Consider the following 18,827-nt stretch of genomic DNA (forward strand, 5'->3'; position numbering starts at 1 on the left):
ACCTAGTCCTGGTAGCACTGGCTTGGAGCCAGTTCTCTTCTAATCTTTTTGAGATAGTTTAACACCCTACTTTAGACTTTGTAGATATGTGCTATCTGCTATTTTGTTCCTGGCCATTGCATCTCTGCCAAAATTCCAGGGCAACAGAGAGAGTTACATTCAACACCCCGTGACTCTCTGGAGGTAGCGGTGGCACTTTTTTTTTCTTATTGAAATATAATTAATTTGCAATGTTTCAGGTATAAAGCAAAATTATTGTTATATAATTTTTCAGATTATTTTCCATTGTAGGTTATTAAAATACATTGAATATAGTTCCTTGTGTTATACAGTAGGTCTTTGTTATTTATCTATTTTATGTATGGTAATGCATATCTGTCGGAGAAGGCAATGGCACCCCACTCCAGTACTCTTGCCTGGAAAATCCCATGGACGGAGGGGCCTGGTAGGCTGCAGTCCATGGGGTCACTAGGAGTCGGACACGACTGAGCGACTTCACTTTCACTTTTCACTTTCATGCATTGGAGAAGGAAATGGCAACCCACTCCAGTGTTCTTGCCTGGAGAATCCCAGGGACGGGGAGCCTGGTGGGCTGCCGTCTATGGGGTCGCACAGAGTCAGATACGACTGAAGCGATTTAGCAGCAGCAGCAGCAGCAGTGCATATCTGTTAATCTTAACCTCCTAATCTATTCCTCCTTTTACCTCTTTTCGCTTTTGGTGACCTTACATTTGTCTTCTATTTCTGTGAATCTTTTTCTATTTTGTATATAGATTCATTTGTATTATTTTTTATGTTCCACATATAAGTAATACCATATCTTTCTCTGTCTCAATTACTCCACTCAATATGATACTGTCTAGATCCATCCATGTTGTGGCAAATGGCAATATTTTGTTTTCTCTTATCAATATTTAGCTGAGGCACTTTTGCAGACCCATGTTTGGCTCCCCATGATGGGCTCAGATCCTCACGCCTGAGGTCCATGCTAGGCATGTTCATGCTTTTGTTAGTCGCTTAGCTAGTTCTTTCTGCCTGGGGTGCCCTTTCCTACCTTGAAAAGGTCTCCATCCTCTAAGACTGCTCAAATACTGTCTCTTTTGTGAACATTTATGAGTTCCCTTGGTCAGAAGCAGTATGAATCCAAGCTATGTTTACCTACTATTTAGGAATCACATAATGAAAATTCTAGACTTTAGAATAAGACAGACCTGGGTTTAAATTTGATTTCAGCATCTTACTAGCTCTGTGTGACCTCAATTTCCTTCATCTCTCTGAGTTCACCTGAGCACATGAAGGGAAATTTGAGGTTATATAAATACTAAATCATTTATATAAAGCATGAAATATGATATCTCCAAATAGGCAGTACTCAATATGATATATGCAAGTATGTAATATGACAGAGTATTCATACTATGAATAGTAAATACTGCTTTTATGACCACTTCTAGTACTGGTACTTCTGCTGTCACCTCAGAAGTAAATAATCTGAACATAGCAAAAGGGAAGACTATTGCTACTCATCTAGTTTAACTTTTATTTTCACTGCCATCTGCCAGCCACTAGACCAGAGTCTCTGTATATGCTGCCCAATTTAATTCTCTCAACATCCCTATGATGCAAGTATAATCATCTCTTTTTGACAGATGAGGAAACTGAGGTTCATAGAGATGAAGTAACTTACCCAAATTCCCATAGCTAGCAAGGGATAGAGCAGAAAAGGAAAATCTAGGTCTGCTTCACATCACACTTGTGTGAATAACAACCACGTTGCACCATAGAGTCTGAAGGCTCTTACTGTGTATTTGCTCAGTGTCCAGATTATGCAAAGCAGCATCACCTACTTTAGTGTTTTCTGGGGCTGTTAATTCCGTGCAGCTTTACCTCCAATGTGATATCAATTCTGCAAAAATTTCCAGGTACAAAATAACACTCAAAAGTCCCATGAATGTCTCTTAAATGTATGGTGGGGAATCTTTGTAAGCCTTCCTCATTTTAGGCTGAGATTTCCTTAAAAGAGCATCTTCCTCCATCTCCCTTCTTCTCAGAAGCCTTTACAATGGCTACTTGGGTGTCCCTATAAAATGGACTCTTCCTCAAAGTACCTGGAACTTTAAATGAACAGCTTGAGCTCACCCAGGCTATGCTGTTAAATTGTGTCATGCCTGCTTAATATGTATGGCACATCCTCCCAGGAAACTGGAAGTGCCAAGTGTTATTAATTTCCCCTCAGTGCTCCACTTTTGTCACTGGCATAGCTTTTCTTTCCAACTGTGAAAGATACGGCATTTCCAAGTGCAAAGGCTGAGTGAAAACGGGTGAGGTGGGGCACCAAATGTCCCATTTCCCCCGTCCGTGGCCAGTACAGTCTTGCTACCTGATTCCTTCGGAGCCGCCCCAACTCCTTGATGCTGTGTATGATGTGGCAAATGGGAGACCCTGCTCTTAATCTGAGCCCCCTGTTCTCCACAGATGTGTGAGCTGCATTTTCATGTTCTTTCCCCTAACTAGGATGTTGCTTGCTGACAGCTTGAAGTGGCCCTCAAATCCCCAAAGACCGCAGCTCAGTTTCAGGTAGATCAAAATATTTATAAGGACATGTTCCCTCTTCATATGTAGATCAGCCGAGGGACTCAGAGAATGACAAGTAGTTCAGCTGAATTCTCAATAAAAAGATGGTTAAAATTTACTTATAGATTTCATATAAATGCAGGGACTGGCTTGCTAGTGAGTAACCCTGAGATGTACCAACTTAAAAGCTACAAAACTTTATGCTTCCTGCCAAACATTTTGGTATATGATACTCCTACTACTAGGGGTCCTATTAATATTTTATTTTTATCCTCAGCATGGGGTAGGGAGAGATATGGAGAATAATTAAGAAACTTGAGAGGACTCAACATAGAAATATCTCTAATTAAAGAGAAGGTAGTATAAAGAATAATTGGACATATATATATGTATGTATGCCAGTTGTATTATATATTTTATAAATTTATATCATATATTGATTACTCTCTGTATGATATATACTACCATTTACTATATAATATCAAGCTATTTTCCCTTTTTTCTGTCTCTATAGTATCAATTCCAATTATATATATATATATATATATATATATATGAATAATTGAATATATTTAATGCCGACAAAGGTCTGTCTAGTCAAAGCTATGGTTTTTCCAGTAGTCATGTCTGGATGTGAGAATTGGACCATAAAGAAGGCTGAGTGCTGAAGAATTGATGCTGTTGAACTGTGGTGCTGGAGAAGACTCTTGAGAGTTCCTTGGACTGCAAGGAGATCAAACCAGTCAATTCTAAAGGAAATCAGTTCTGAAGGTTCATTGGAAAGACTGATGCTGAAGTTGAAACTCCAGTGCTTTGGCCACCTGATGCAAAGAACTGACTCATTAGAAAAGACCCTGATGCTGGGGAAGATCGAAGGCAGGAGGAGAAGGGGATGACAGAGGATGAGATGGTTGGATGGCATCACCGACTCAATGGACGTGAGTTTGAGCAAGCTCCGGGAGTTGGTGATGGTCAGGGAAGCCTGGTATGTGAAGTCCATGGGGTTGCAAAGAGTCAGACATGCCTGAGAGACTGAACTGACTGACTTGAATATATATTTGATCCTATGTGTAGAAGACTCCATTCCTTTTCCCTACGAAGTTTCGTATTCACCCTTTAAGATAGACACGGGTAGAAAATCACATCTTCTGTACAGCTTCTCCATGCTCCCAAGGAGTCCTCCTCACTTCCTATTTTCTGTTCCCCTGGCACTTGCACAGGCAGATGGCTTCTTCAGCTTGTGGCACAGTAATTCTCTATTTACTGCTCTGCTGCTCACCTGACCTGTGTCTCTTTAAGGGCAGGGACTGTGCTTTACACCTGGACTTTCCAACACATGGTAGATGCTCAATAACTATTATCATATTAACATATCCTTTCATGGAGTAATTTGATTTTAATAGTAATATCATTATAAACATTAAGTTTCCAGTTATTTATAGTCTCATGATAGTTTGGTGTATCTCAGTTCCAAAAATGTTTGGCTTCAAAGTGAAGTAGAATTTGAACATGAAATGTGTTTGGCCAATCCATCATTTACTATTGATATTGAAGACTGAATATAATCATAAATCATGAGTCGTACATGACTGAGTGACTTTCGCTTTCACTTTTCAGATTCCTATCTTTGGCTTGCCTGCCACCCATACATACATATACACACATACACAGATTACATAAATACAAACACACATATGCACATATATAAGCACACATGTATATACTCAAATACACATACAACCACTTATACATCCATATATACACACAAAACACATGTAGCCATATGCAAATACATAATTACTCAAATACATGATATATACAAAAGGATACACAGAGACACGCATACACAAGAACACACGAACACACACACTTTCATGAGCACAAGTACACATGCCTACATACTCATGCAAATCACCTTAGATGCTTTGCCTCATTACTTAAAAGTTTTTCCTGCTCTTCTGTTAACATCCCTTAGAATTTCTGGGATATATGGAAGGAAACAGGGTGATGTTATTTATTCTCTTCTTTATGAATCTAGGAAAGGTTTGCTGGCATTTCCACACCTACTTGGGGTGCGCTACCTACATCTCCAGACTAGTGGCTGTCGGGAAAGGCCTTCCTCCCCAGCGCTGTGTGGTCAATCCTAACGTGTCTCCTCCTGGCTTTGTTAGGCTGGCATTAAGTCCAGCTAAAACACATGCATATTCATTTGAAGCTTTTAACATGAAACCTCTGGGGACCAGGAGTCTCTGAACACTGCTGCTGCTGCTGCTAAGTTGCTTCAGTCGTGTCCGAATCTTAGCGACCCCATGGACTGCAGCCCACCAGGCTCCTCCATCCATGGGATTTTCCAGGCAAGAATACTGGAGTGGGGTGCCATTGCCTTCTCCCTCTGAACACTAGGCAACCCTAAAGCCCAAACTTCTCACTGGCAGGATGTGGACTTTTATTTGTCACAAATCTTCCTGCGCAAATAGGTGGAATGGACTGCAATTTTAATGACTTATATATCACTTAATATAAATACCACATTCCTTCACTGCAAAGGCTGTTAACTGTTAGAATTGTTTCCTAAGAGAGATTGTTGAATCTGTATTAAAGTATTTGAAAGTAGGGCACCTTCTATTTATCTTGGAGAGAGTCTAAGTGGGTGAATGACTCAGATAGCTATCTAGTGTTCTAAGCACAAACAGTATCAGAATCTTCATGGGAAATCCTTCTTTAGGACTTGGCAAAATATTTTATGATTTCAAACACCAAACCAATGGACATAAAAATCTAGACTGAAGATGATTTCATCTCACACTCTTCAGTCAGACATTTTATCTCAGGGGCAGAACTGCTTAGCTCCTGATGGGCCTTGGTAGTATCTTAAGAGAGGCATACAATGAGTTAACAGGGAACCATGTGAAACCTACATTCTAATGACAGTTGTAGTATTGATTTCTTTGGCAAGTCTCTCTCTCTTTATTCTCTTTGCTTCTGTTTCTCAAAAGGTAGGCCGAATGTCTTAAAGGCATTCTTTGAAAAACTCATTAAGCCCTGTTTATATAGAGCTCCGAAGATTGTTCTCCTTTGTGTAAATGAGGTTACAGAATTCATTTGAAACCACCAGTTGTAACTCTATCACTGAAAAATGATTCACTGTTTATTGTTCACTGCTTAGTATTGTGGTCACTCAGTATTACTTTAAAAATATACCTATGATTTAGGAATTTCCAAGGATTTCTAGGGACAAATCCCTAGAAATTTCTCATTGCTGAATCTTGAAGACTAGTATGTGTCAGTAATTTGGGAACACCTGATCTTGTCATCGTATTTTTTTCCTCTGCTGAAATACTCTTCCCTATCCCTCTTTCTGGCTAACTCTGATTCATCCTTTCATCATTAGTATAAATGTCACTTCATCTGGGGAGCCTTGCCAGATCCTTAGACTATACCTGTCCCTTCACTGTTCTTCTAAAGTGTGTATCTTAACTCATCTCACCCTTTGGTAATTGCTTGAGTAATTGTTTAATTGCTCCCCTCTACACCCAGCCTCCGCACAGTGAGCTCCATGTAGGGCTGGGGGTCTGGGGCGGGGTGGCTAGGATTGGCTGGAAGTCTTGTCCATCACTATATCCTTCAAGTAGGAGAGCGACTGACCTGTACCTGGCCCTTAAGTGGTGAATGAGTGAATGAATGAATGAATTTTTTGAGCTCTCACTGTGTGCCAGGCACCAAGGAAGGTGCCAGGGGAAGACATGAGAAATGAGACTGAGGAGCATGCATTCTAGTGTAGGAACCGAACGTTAAGATGTTACATTTGCTACATGCAGGTATGGACAAGAGCTGAGAGGCAGGTTTGCACATCTTTCCTAGACATTAGGACACTTTTCAAGAAGCTGGGTGAAAAACTTTCTAATATTCAAATGTTGAAAGGCTTTCTAATGTTGAGACAAGATTAGGCATTTTAAAATATGTGCATTAAGCAAATGTTTATCAAGCACTTGATGCATAGGAAGTAATTCCTAGGTGCTATGAAAATCACTTTTATGTCCCTTGCCATTTAGAGAATGACTTAAATGGGAAAAACACACGTTTGTTTTTCTTCTAGAATTAGTGTCTAGGCCAGGCCTAGGTATGACTTAATAGATTTAAAAAAAAGTGTTCTGAGAAATAATTGCGTTTCTCTTTAACTTCTCTTGAGAAACCTTTGGGTTTTTTTTGTTTTTTTTTTTTTTACTGTAAAGAAATCCATTGATATGAAAATGGCTTATAAATAATATCAAAAGTCTGTCTCGCTGGGTTCCTGTTATCCACTAGAAGCCCTCAAAAGAGGTGAGCTGGTAAAGAATTGGGTTGGCCAAAAAGTTTTGTTTGGGTCTTACCATAAAATATTATAGAAAACCCCAAATGAACTTTTTAGCCAATCTCATAGATGGTAAAATTGTTTTTGTTGTTTAGTTGTGTTGTTTTGTTGTTTAGTCATGTCTGACTCTTTGTGACCACACGGACTATAGCCTGCCAGGCTCCTCTGTCCATAGGATTTCCCAGGTAGGAATACTGGAGTGGGTTGCTATTTCCTTTTCCAGGGCATCTTCCCAACCCAGGGATTGAACCCACATCTCCTGCATTGGCGGGCAAATTCTTTACCAGTGAGCCACCTGGGAAACCCAGATGATGAAATGTGTGCTTTCAAAGATGAATGTCATGTTATGTTCTTGAGACTTGTCTGAAAGAAGAGACCTCCCAAGAACATGAACACACACTTAGAGTTGTCTCATGATGGCCTTGCTCCGTCCTTGCCAGGAGAGGCAAATTCCTGACTGCGGAAGCCTGACTGCATCTCTTCCCCTCCTCCAAGAGGGATCTGAGGTGTCACAGACATGTCCTGCCTCCCTACCTGGGACTTACAACAGCTGCTCTGAGAGGCAGGTGTGGACTGCAGAGACAACATGGGGCTTTCTCTGGCCACATGGGGTATATGTGAGAACGAATCCAGCCAGCCAGAGTAACTGAGCTCCCTGAGACAGCCCAAATCTGCCTTGAATTGCACAAACAAAGTTTCGGCAAAGAAACACCTCTCAAGAGCCTTCTCATTTGTCCTAGAAGTGTCAGCCTCCGTCCTAAATTTTGTAGGCTCAGAACCTGGGAAGATTGCTGCCTGTAGCCTCTAGGACAACAAAGACATAATTCAGCCTCTGTGCCTGCTTCTCTGGACATTGAGAAGAAAAGATGACAAGACGAAAAGCTGACAAGTCCCTCTGCATTCCACCCACCCACTCAACCAGCATCTCTGAGCACCTGCTAGGTGCTGGGCACCATGTGAGGCACACGCCTATTAAAACCAATACAAGTGCCTGCCCTGATAAGCTTATATCCCAGTGAGGGAGAGAGACAAGATAACCAGCCAACTTCTCAGGTTAGATAGATAGCAATAAGTCAGGTAGGAGATTATGAAATATTGGGGTCAGGGAGAGGGAAGCCACATGATGTGTGAGTGTGTGCAATTTTAGATAGCATTCCCCAGGAAGGGACATCAGGGAAGAGAGGGGTTAGCCAAGTGCATGTTTGGATAACCATGTGATGTTCTGGGAAAGTTCTAAGAACAGTGAGGAAGCCAGTGAGGCTGTAGCTGATTGAGTGTGGAGAAGAGTAGAAGAAAACCAGACAGAGGGGCCTTCTGCGGGGCCCTGCAGGATCTGGCCAGGCCAAGCCAGGTGTTCTGAGAGCTGTCGAGCCAGTGCCTGGGCCCAGAACATGAGCTCTGAACCGGACTTGTCTATGGAAGCATCTTCCTTAGAAGGACAGGTCTGCCTTCAAACCCAGCAACATGATAAACATTTGTAATTATTTTCATGTTTTAACAGGTCTAACAATTTCATTTTGAAATTGGAATTGCTGATTACTGGGATTCAGTGGGACCATCAACAGGTGGTCTCCTAAATACTGAGGTGGTTTCCCATGGCTTTTCAGGTTGTGGCCAGGGAGACCTTGTATTGAAGCCAGAATCTAGGACAGTGGCTTTCTCTTACACACTCCACCCCACATTTCTCTTTGCTTGGAACTATATCTTCTATTCCCTTTTATTCCATATGTCCATCCCCAACTATTCTTCCCTGTTAAGAATACATTTTGACCATTTTAGACTGCAAGTTCCCACTCCTTAAATAAAGCCAGAAGATGACGTTTGTTGTTTGGATTACATGGACTGGATGAAGCCCTTGCTTCTTAAAAATCCCTTCACCTTTCCTCTTCTGTGAAGTGTGTTTAACAATAATTTCCCCCTGAGGGGCGCTGGGAAGAACATTTGAGATATGGCCTTTAAATGAGTGAGGGCATTTCCTTGAGCTTTTCAGTTCCTTTCCTTTTCCCTGAAATGTTTTGACTCTAACCCATTCTCCTTTTGTTTCTAGCATTATGGTCAACCAGTGTAGAAACAACATCAATCTAATATAAACCACTGGTCAAATTTCTTTGGGGCCCATCTATCTCCTGCAGGAGATGCCAGTTCAATTCCTCGGTTGGGACGATCCACTGGAGAAGGGATAGGCTACCCACTCCAATATTCTTGGGCTTCCCTTGTGGCTCAGCTGGTAAAGAATCTGCCTGCAATGCAGGAAACCTGGGTTCGATCCCTGCTTTGGGAAAATCCCCTGGAGAAGGAAAAGGCTACCCACTCCAATACTCTGGCCTGGAGAATCCCATGAACTATGGGGTCACAAAGAGTCTGACACGACTGAACAACTTTCCCTTTCATCTATTATAATGAATGGTATCCTTTTTGAAAACAATTCATTGTGTTACATTCATGTGTTAATTATGAATGCAGTTCACAAATATTTGATGAGTGTTATACTGTACCAGGCATCCTGGACAAAGGGCGGCCATTCCCACACATAACAGTATACAGTCCAGCAGGAAGTACAGACATTCGATAATCAATGACAAAGCTTCTTTGTAGCAGGAGAGCTCTGCAGTATTGTAGAAGAGCCTAAGAGGGTGGCTTAAGAGAATCTGAACCTTCAGAGGCCTAGAAACAAGGCTTAGAGGTATTTGTTGTTGCAACTATAAAAATCCTCCCATAATGTTTCCCTTTAGCTATTTTAGGATATTGTTTGATTTCCTATTTAAGGCTTTAAAATACGCTGACGTTCAATTCATCATTATGATACATCTCAACTTTGTTGTTAGTGTTAGTCACTCAGTCGTGTCTGACTCTTTGCACCCAATGGACTGTAGCCCATCAGACTCCTCTGTCCATGGAATTCTCCAGGCAAGAAAACTAGAGTGGGTTGCCATGCCCTTCTTCAGGGGATCTTCCCGATCCAGGGATTGACCCCAGGTCTCCTGCATTGCTGGCAGATTTTTTTTTTTTTTTTTTTTTTACCATTTGAGACACCAGGGAAGCCCAACCTTACCAATGAAGGGGATAAAAACCCACGTCCATATTTTCGGAGGCTGGAGCAGGGTTTGAATTTGCTGAGCACAATGGAAACTGACAAGCTCAAACCACCCATTTTCCAAATTACCCTCACTTTCTTCACTGTGACTTTTACCAGCAACCTGTGGGGCAAAAGTTTCCAGCTTACTTTTTGTACTACAGTAAATCACATTCATTTCCCAAGGATGCAAAACAGAAAGATTCCTAAATTATTCAATAGCACAGAATGTCTTTCTAAACAGCCAGACTAGGTTTAAAAGCTACCATTGTCTATTTATTAGGAGCACTTTTCTCACTGAAATTAAATTGTCGGCCATACAGACATATGAAATAAAGCCCAATAATGGTTTTCTCTGTTCTTGATTATCTTTTCACTGTGCAAAGACTCATGTGGCTCTCTTTTACATGAAAAAAGAAAAAAGGAAAATATATGAAAATTCTGTGATGTTTGGGAAGGGGACTGCAACACTTGGACATCTTGTGTGTGAGGAAAGATTCCCAGCCTTATGCCGCTGTCATAGAGCTTGGATATCTACAAACCTCCAGATCTTGACAAATTCGTGCTAATTTGCATAGTCTCACACCAATCCCAATTTATGGCAGAATACATCTCACATTTGTGACAGACTCAGGGCTTCTCAGAATTCTAACCTTGCTAGCGAGAAACACAGTATCCAAGTGGGCAAGAAAGAGAAAGACGCAGGGAATGGCTGCATCTTTTGTTCCCTTTTCAAAGTCTGATCCCAATCAACTCTCGAAATTCTCAAGAACCCTTGAAGTCAGGGACATGTGGCTAATGGAAGTATGCCACCACATGTATTGTTGCATTTGGAAAGTGGCTGCTTTCAATCAGTTCTCCTTGGCCCTATGCTGATGGGGCCTCCTCCCAGTCTGCCCTACCCGATGTAAGCTGTGCTTGCTCTCAGCTTCCACTAGAGACCTCTAGCTGCTCACAGGAAGGCTGGGGAAAATTCTCAGTAACTGGCGTTCCTCCATGAGCAGCGGGGGTTAACAGTTTGCCAATGGCCCCTGGGAGGAGGGGAGGTTCACCATCAAAGGAAAATAATTCCCTATTATTTTTTCCTTTCCTTCTCATTTTTTCTTTCCTGAAACAAATTGAGGCTTATTCAAGCAGGTGTGTTGTGGAAAAAAAAAGAAAAGAAAAAAACTGAAGAGGAAAGAATTTCTGTGACTTAAGGCAATGCCATAGAAAAGACAAAGGAGGGATTTTTTTCCCCCTAGGTTGAAAAAGCCCTTCCTCCAAAGAGTTATCCACACTGACAGTTGGAAGCCAGTTTCAATGCTCAGCGTTTTTGAGAGCTTCTCCTGTCAGGGCGGGAGAGAAAGGGCTCTGTTCACAGGCAGTGAACTCCTGGATGTTATTATGAAGCTGAACTAAACATCCTCCATATCTACCCTCCACTCCGTGCCCCAGTCTTTTCCTGCATCCCCTGGATAGCCTTCTCCTGGGTTCTTGCCACCTTCAATGGGAGTCTACAGCTGTAATCCGTGTAACAGCAACAGATGGGACACATCTGTAAGGAGAGACTAGCAGATGAAGTTTCACCATTTTTCCAAAAAGGCAAAACACATTAATCTCCATTTGCCTTTGAATGGTCTGTAACAGAAACAGAGGACCAAAAGGGGATCTAATCTCCCCTCATTTAACCTGTGCCCCTGTGAAAAATTGCTGTAGCTTATGTTTCAGAAACTGAGTGTGACTAATTTTGCTCTCTATCCATGATCTTTACCATGTAGCAGCATTAGAAGGAGAATCAAAGCAGGATTAGGTCAGTGGGTCTAGAAAGCCCCACATGAGCTGATCACAACGTCTTCAGAGATGCTCCAACATCTGGTTTTCTCTAAAGATAATTGCAGATTCTCTGCATCTATCTTTTTAGGAAAAATCTTGCCTAAGTAGACTCATTTGTTCACTCACTTATTCATTTATTTATCAAGTGCCTCCAATGTGCCAGTCACTGTGGTTTGCAAGGGAAATGTACATAAAGATGCACGAGGACTTGAGCGGGAGTTCCGAACACAGGCACCACAGATTCCAAAGGGTGAATAATTTTTTAACATACCTGTAATCCTCCTAGGGGTTGTGTGTGCATGTGAACTTCAATTAGTGAGAAAAATCCAAGGTTTCAAATGACCCTTTAAGGGGTTAATATAAAAACAAATAGTTAATAGCCGTCACAGAAGCTGATAGTTATATAAGCAGATGATTAGAAGACTGCATTAAAATCGCCATATAATAGAGCTATGAACAGTGCCATGTGAATCTGTGGGTGGAGTCATCATGACTGTCTCTGACACAGAGGTCAGGGAAGGCTGCGGGGAGAAGGCTGCATTTGTGTTACCTGTGGAGGATGAGGAGGAATTGCCAGGTGGCTGGAAGGGAGGATAGATGGAAGTCAGTGTGCCCTGAGGGGCACTTCTCCTCCAGAGTTGGAGGCCACCCTACAAGTTGGAGCACGATTGGTATTTTTTTCACTGCAGCTTGACAATGGAGCCTGCTTTGCCATTAGTCAACCCTTACAGCACAGGAAGAGGAATTCCAGAGGCATGCCCTGGCTGACCACAGATGGCTGAGAGTGCATGCCGTACAGAAACACCCCGAGGTTGGTGTGGCACGATCATAAAGATCTCAAACGTTTGGTGATGGGCCAGGTTGCAGGGGTGCCTCAACTTAGCCCAGTGTTGCTCCTCTGGGGCTCTGACCTGGGCTGGAGAGGAATGCTGGCTGCAGTGGACAGAGCCCTGCATGGAGGTCAGGCCCTGTTTCTGCACCTGACCCGCCGCCTGCTCACTTATTCCCTCTAGCCCCTCCTTCCTCTTCTTTATGTAAGAGGCACCATTTATTGGGAACCTCTAAATCCTAGCTTCTGTGTCTGGCTTCACTTCACTCTCCCAACATCATACAAAGTAAGAGTTACCCTCTTCATTTTCCAAACAGGGAAACTATGGTCAGAAATTTTAATTAACCCCATTGACATCTTACAGCTAAAAGGATGGTGATGCCAGCATGAGAACCACGGTCTTTCTGACTCAAGTCTGTAACCATTTTGGTCCATCTCATTTGTTCCAGATAAGTCTCCATCTTGATAATTTAAGTGTTTTAAATATCATAGTCTTGAGGCCATTGACTTATCAGTGAAGCTGCAAGGGTAATTTGACACTTAGTTCTGCAGAACCAGAATAATGTATTAGGTATATACTGCTTATCTGGGAAATTACAAAGCTGAATTTTTCTGCCAGCCAGTGCGCCAAGTTTTGGCAGTAATGACAGAGTTTGATATGAAATTTATAGGATTTATATGTGGCTAAAGATTGTGGGCTTCCCTGGTGGCTCAGTGGTAAAGAATCTGCCTGACAACGCAGGAGACATGGACTCGATCCCTTGGTCAGGAAGATCTCCTGGAGGAGGAAATGGCAACCCACTTCAGTATTCTTGGTTGGCAAATCCCATGGACACATGAGCCTGGAGGGCTACAGTCCATGGAGTTGGAGAGTCGGACCCAACCCAATGTCTGAACAATAAGATTAAATTGTCTTCTCTTTAATCTGGATGGTATCACTGAGATCTGATTAAACCTTTAAAGGCAAATGAGTTTCAAATTGTACAAATAAATCCATATTTTAACCTGAGAATTGTTATTCTATCAGGATCTATCCATAATGCATACCATTTGATCATAATATGGAAAAACTTGAACGAATGTTTTGGCCAACCCGATACAATAAATTGTAAGTCAAAAGTCTTTTTTAAGAAAAGGAAGTTGATTGACTTGATAAATATTTTAAAATTTATCTATCATATTGTTGAATATAATACTTAATATTTTATCTATATTTAAAGTAGCTTATTTAACGTATTTTAATTATGCCTGCTACATGTTATAATCTAATAAATGAACAGTCAACAAATGCAATCCTTTGATAATAACTTGAGTCATTTAAAATTTTTTAAAAAAGGCTTATTTTGTGTCAATATTTTGCCCAAATCTTTAAACTCAGAACTCGTTTATGGGAATTCCACACATACTGAAGAATTCTGGTTATTGTATTTTTTCATATTAAAAATTAGACTACAGCCATATTTAAAAAGACTTCCTTCTGCTGTATTTCCTAACCTTAAACTTGAACAGTTTCTACATCTATTATAACATGTTACAGAAATATCTTTCTAGCAAGAATGCCAGTTATAGAATCCAGTTATGATTTGTGGATATTGCAATATAGTAGTGATGAGCCGTGGTCCGTGTGGTTAGATTGGCTGGAGAAGACTCTTGAGAGTCCCTTGGACTGCAAGGAGATCCAGCCAGCCCATCCTACAGGAGATCTGTCCTGGGTGTTCATTGGAGGGACTGATGTTGAAGCTGAAACTCCAATACTTTGGCCACCTGATGCAAAGAGCTGACTCATTTGAAAAGACCCTGATGCTGGGAAAGATTGAGGGCAGGAGGAGAAGGGGACAACAGAGGATGAGATGGCTGGATGGCATCACCAACTCAATGGACATGGGTTTGGGTAGACTCCGGCAGTTGGTGATGGACAGGGAAGCCTGTCATGCTGCAGTTCATGGGGTCGCAAAGAGTGGGACACAACTGAGCGACTGAACTGAACTGAACTGAACTGAACTGAAATGAGTGATGAGCCGACCTGTTATAGAGTAAGACCGACAGTCATTCAATTAACTTTATAATGGGAAACTCCAAAACTGTGTATTGTCAGGCATTATGCTTTTTTCAAACAAAGCAGTTGACAAGGTATTTTTCTTTTATGAGACACACAAGTCTCTCTAACTTTCAAAAACAAAACAGGTAGGTGGATATAACTCTTTTACTCTAAACTTTTAGTTAAAAAGTGGAAAAACGAATCAGTTACTCAGTTGAAGAGCCAGACGCTTGGCTTTTCAATAAGATACATATACTTATCTCCTATTGATTCTGTTTCTCTGGCAGACCCTGACTCTCTAGATTCTATTTCATTTTACAAACATAAAGCAAGGTGGACTTGGCCATAAATCCTAAGAACAGTATAACTGATGTACGCTTGCTTACATTTGAATTTTTGTTTTTCTTAGAAGGGTGTAAGCTGTCCCACCCTTTAGGACAGTGTGCAGATGAGACAGCAAACAAAGCCCAGATGCTGACCCATGGAATGAAGCCTCAGAGAGTATACTGACCCAACAGGGTATACAGAACAGTACTTGGGGAGCTGTTATTATATCATCATCAAGGGATTAAAGCCTCCCTAGACAAGCAGTGACAAAGCACAGAAGAATTGAACCACGCCTTACAGGATGAATTTGGGCTCCTGGAAACATTCTCAAGATTTTAGCCAGTTCTCTTTGCTTTTCTTTAATCAGAGCTATTACAAAGATGTTTGGGAAAAGCCCTTAAACCTGATGATTCCTTCTTCTTGGGGGAGCATATCAGCAAGATTGGATAGAGTTAGGAAAGAAATCAAGGGGCTTAGTTAAAATCGGGGAGAATCAAATTAAGTTTATTTATATGATATCAAATGCTGGGTTTTTTATGTATGATAAAGTTAACTTTATTTAAATTTTGCATGCATTTATTTATTTTTATAAAAAATATATGTAAGGGTATTAAATCTATTACAGAATAAAACCAAATAATCTCTCTTAAAGCTACTTACATAACTAGAAGAGAAATTCTCTCTGGTATCCTTGAGTTAACACTATGCCTACACTGCTATCTTTGAAGCTGTAATGAAATCTGGCATATAGATTCAAGCTGTGTTTTTGCAGAATAACTCGAATAGGATTTAATGTCTAAGAAGAGAGTGGGTGTGAAATACTTAAAACCCAGAATCAAAGGCCTGTCTATTTACAATGACTTTCAACTCTATTAGGATGATAAGATAGATTATTTAAATCCATCTTTTATTTCATAGAATCATTTGCCACTGATCTGAAATAAAAATAACCTTGCCATTGGATATGACATCAAAATAAAGTCAAAGATGGAATGTGTTTTCATGATTAATGGGAATTTTTAAAATAACTGCTACTTAGAATAAATGAGTAGGCAATGGCACCCCACTCCAGTACTCTTGCCTGGAAAATCCCATGGAGGAGGAGCCTCCATGGAGGGAGGAGCCTGGAGGGCTGAAGTCCATGGGGTCGCTAAGAGTCTGACAAGACTGAGCGACTTCACTTTCACTTTTCACTTTCATGCATTGGAGAAGGAAATGGCAACCCACTCCAGTGTTCTTGTCTGGAGAATCCCAGGGATGGGAGAGCCTGGTGGGCTGCTGTCTATGGGGTCACACAGAGTCGGACATGACTGAAGCAACTTAGCAGCAGCAGCAGCAGAATAAATGATAAAGTAACTTTTTTTAAGGATGAGAGAAAACTTTTGGAGGTGATGGATATATTTATGGCATACATTGTGGTAATGGTTTCACAAATGTATGCTTATTTTAAAAACTCATGAAATTATATACATTTAATATGTGCAGCTTTTTGTATCATTTGTATCAATTGATACAATCATTTGTATCAATAAGGTAGGTTTTTAAAAAAGAACTTTCCTTTTAAGTTAAAATTAACTTTCCTTTTTTCTGATTATAAAAGCAGTAAAGGTTCATTTCAAGGAAAACTGCAGCAATTTACATAAATGTTTTATCTTAGAGAATTGTGTGTTGCATCAAAATAAAACTGCATCAAAATAAAAAGGTTATTGTATAAATAATTGTGTTTCCATATAATCGAGTGTTATTTATCCTAAGTATACTTACGATACTTATGTATGAGTGAGTGAATGAGTGAAGTCACTCAGTCGTGTCCGACTCTTTTCGACGCCGTGGACTGTAGCCTACCAGGCTCTCCATCCATGGGATTCTCCAGGCAAGAATGCTGGAGTAGGTTGCCATCTCCTTCTCCAGGGGATCTTCCCAATCCAGGGATGGAACTCGGGTCTCCCACATTGCAGGCAAATGCTTACCCTCTGAGCTATCAGGGAAGCCCTACTTATGTATACTTATACATATTTATACTTATTATAAGTATAAATAACACAATTTTATTAAAAGATTAAAAGTAAAAGTCTCTATCCCTCTCCAATCTCTATTTTCTCGAGGTACCTGATCTTAAGCATTTCTTATATATTTGTTTCAAACTGACAAAGAGATACTACAACTTTATCCCCCCACTCCAAAGCCATTTTCATCATATGCTTGCAGTCATGCTGTCCCATGGAGAATCTTAAAAATCAAAGACATTAGTGGGCTTTATAACATATAGTCAAGTTCAATGAAGGTCCCCCTTTTTGTAAGACTGTCCCAATATATAATTTTTACTTTAAGGTATAAATCAATGGTAAAAATCTAACACATTTCCAAGTCCATGCACCAAGTCTGTTTGTATATCCCAGGCAACTCTCTACCTACTAAGCTGAATTAGTCACTTCAAAAGCCAGCCTATTCTATACAGCCTTGCTCCACCATAATCTTAGCTTCCTGACCACTCCCACCACTGGAGAACTAAGGCATCTTCCTACAGAGGCCACAGCCACTTTGCCTTGGGCTCCCACAGGCTCCAGCCTCTTCTCTCTGTATCTGTGCAATGAGATGCAATATCCTTATCAACTCACTTCAGTTCAGTTCAGTTCAATTCAGTTGCTCGGTCATGTCTGACTCTTTGCAACCCCATGGACTGCAGCATGCCAGGCACCCTGTCCATCACCAACTCCCAGAGTTTACTCAAACTCATGCCCGTTGACTAGGTGATGCCATACAACCATCTCATACTCTGTCGTCTCCTTCTCCTGCCTTCAATCTTTCCCTGCATCAGGGTCTTTTCAAATGAGTTAGCTCTTCACATCAGGTGGCCAAAGTATTGGAGTTTCAGCTTCAGCATCAGTCCTTCCAATGAATATTCAGGACTGATTTCCTTGAGGATGGGCTAGTTGGATCTCCTTGCAGTCCAAGGGACTCTCAAGAGTCTTCTCTAACACCAAGTTCAAAAGCATCAGTTCCTTGGTGCTCAGCTTTCTTTATAGTTCAACTCTCGCATCCATACATGATTACTGGAAAAACCATAGCCTTGACTAGATAGACATTTGTTGGCAAAATAATGTCTCTGCTTTTTAATATGCTCTCTATGTTGGTCATAACCTTTCTCCCAAGGAGTAAGCGTCTTTTAATTTCATGGCTGCAGTCACCATCTGCAGTGATTTTGGAGTCCCCAAAATAAAAGTCTCTCACTTTTTCCACTGTTTCCCCATCTATTTCCCATGAAGTGATGGGACCAGATGCCATGATCTTCGTTTTCTGAATGTTGAGCTTTAAGCCAACTTTTTCACTCTCCTCTTTCACTTTCATCAAGAGCCTTTTTAGTTCCTCTTCACTGTCTGCCATAAGCGCGGTGTCATCTGCATATCTGAGGTTATTGGTATTTCTCCCAGCAATCTTGATTCCAGCTTGTGCTTCCTCCAGCCCAGCATTTCTCATGATGTATTCTGTATATAAGTTAAATAAGCAGGGTGACAATATACAGCCTTGACGTACTCCTTTTCCTATTTGGAACCAGTCTGTTGGTCCATGTCCAGTTCTACCTTGCAAGGCTTTAAAAATCTCTTCCATGCATATGTTGATCATCACTAATATTAATTTCATTAATTTCCATGAATTTCCCCTCATGTATTTAGTAATTTAAAAACAGGTGGCTATACATACCCTAATGGGAACTCCTATTGTGGTTTAGTTGCTAAGTTGTGTCTGACTCTTTTATGATCCCATGGACTGTAGCCCGCCAGGCTCCTCTGTCCATGGGATTTTCCAGGCAAGAATACTT

This window comes from Bos grunniens, chromosome 20, assembly GCF_055505025.1.
Source record: "Bos grunniens cultivar Pamir isolate PY7600 chromosome 20, Bosgru_T2T1.0, whole genome shotgun sequence".
In the NCBI taxonomy this organism is placed as follows: domain Eukaryota; kingdom Metazoa; phylum Chordata; class Mammalia; order Artiodactyla; family Bovidae; genus Bos; species Bos grunniens.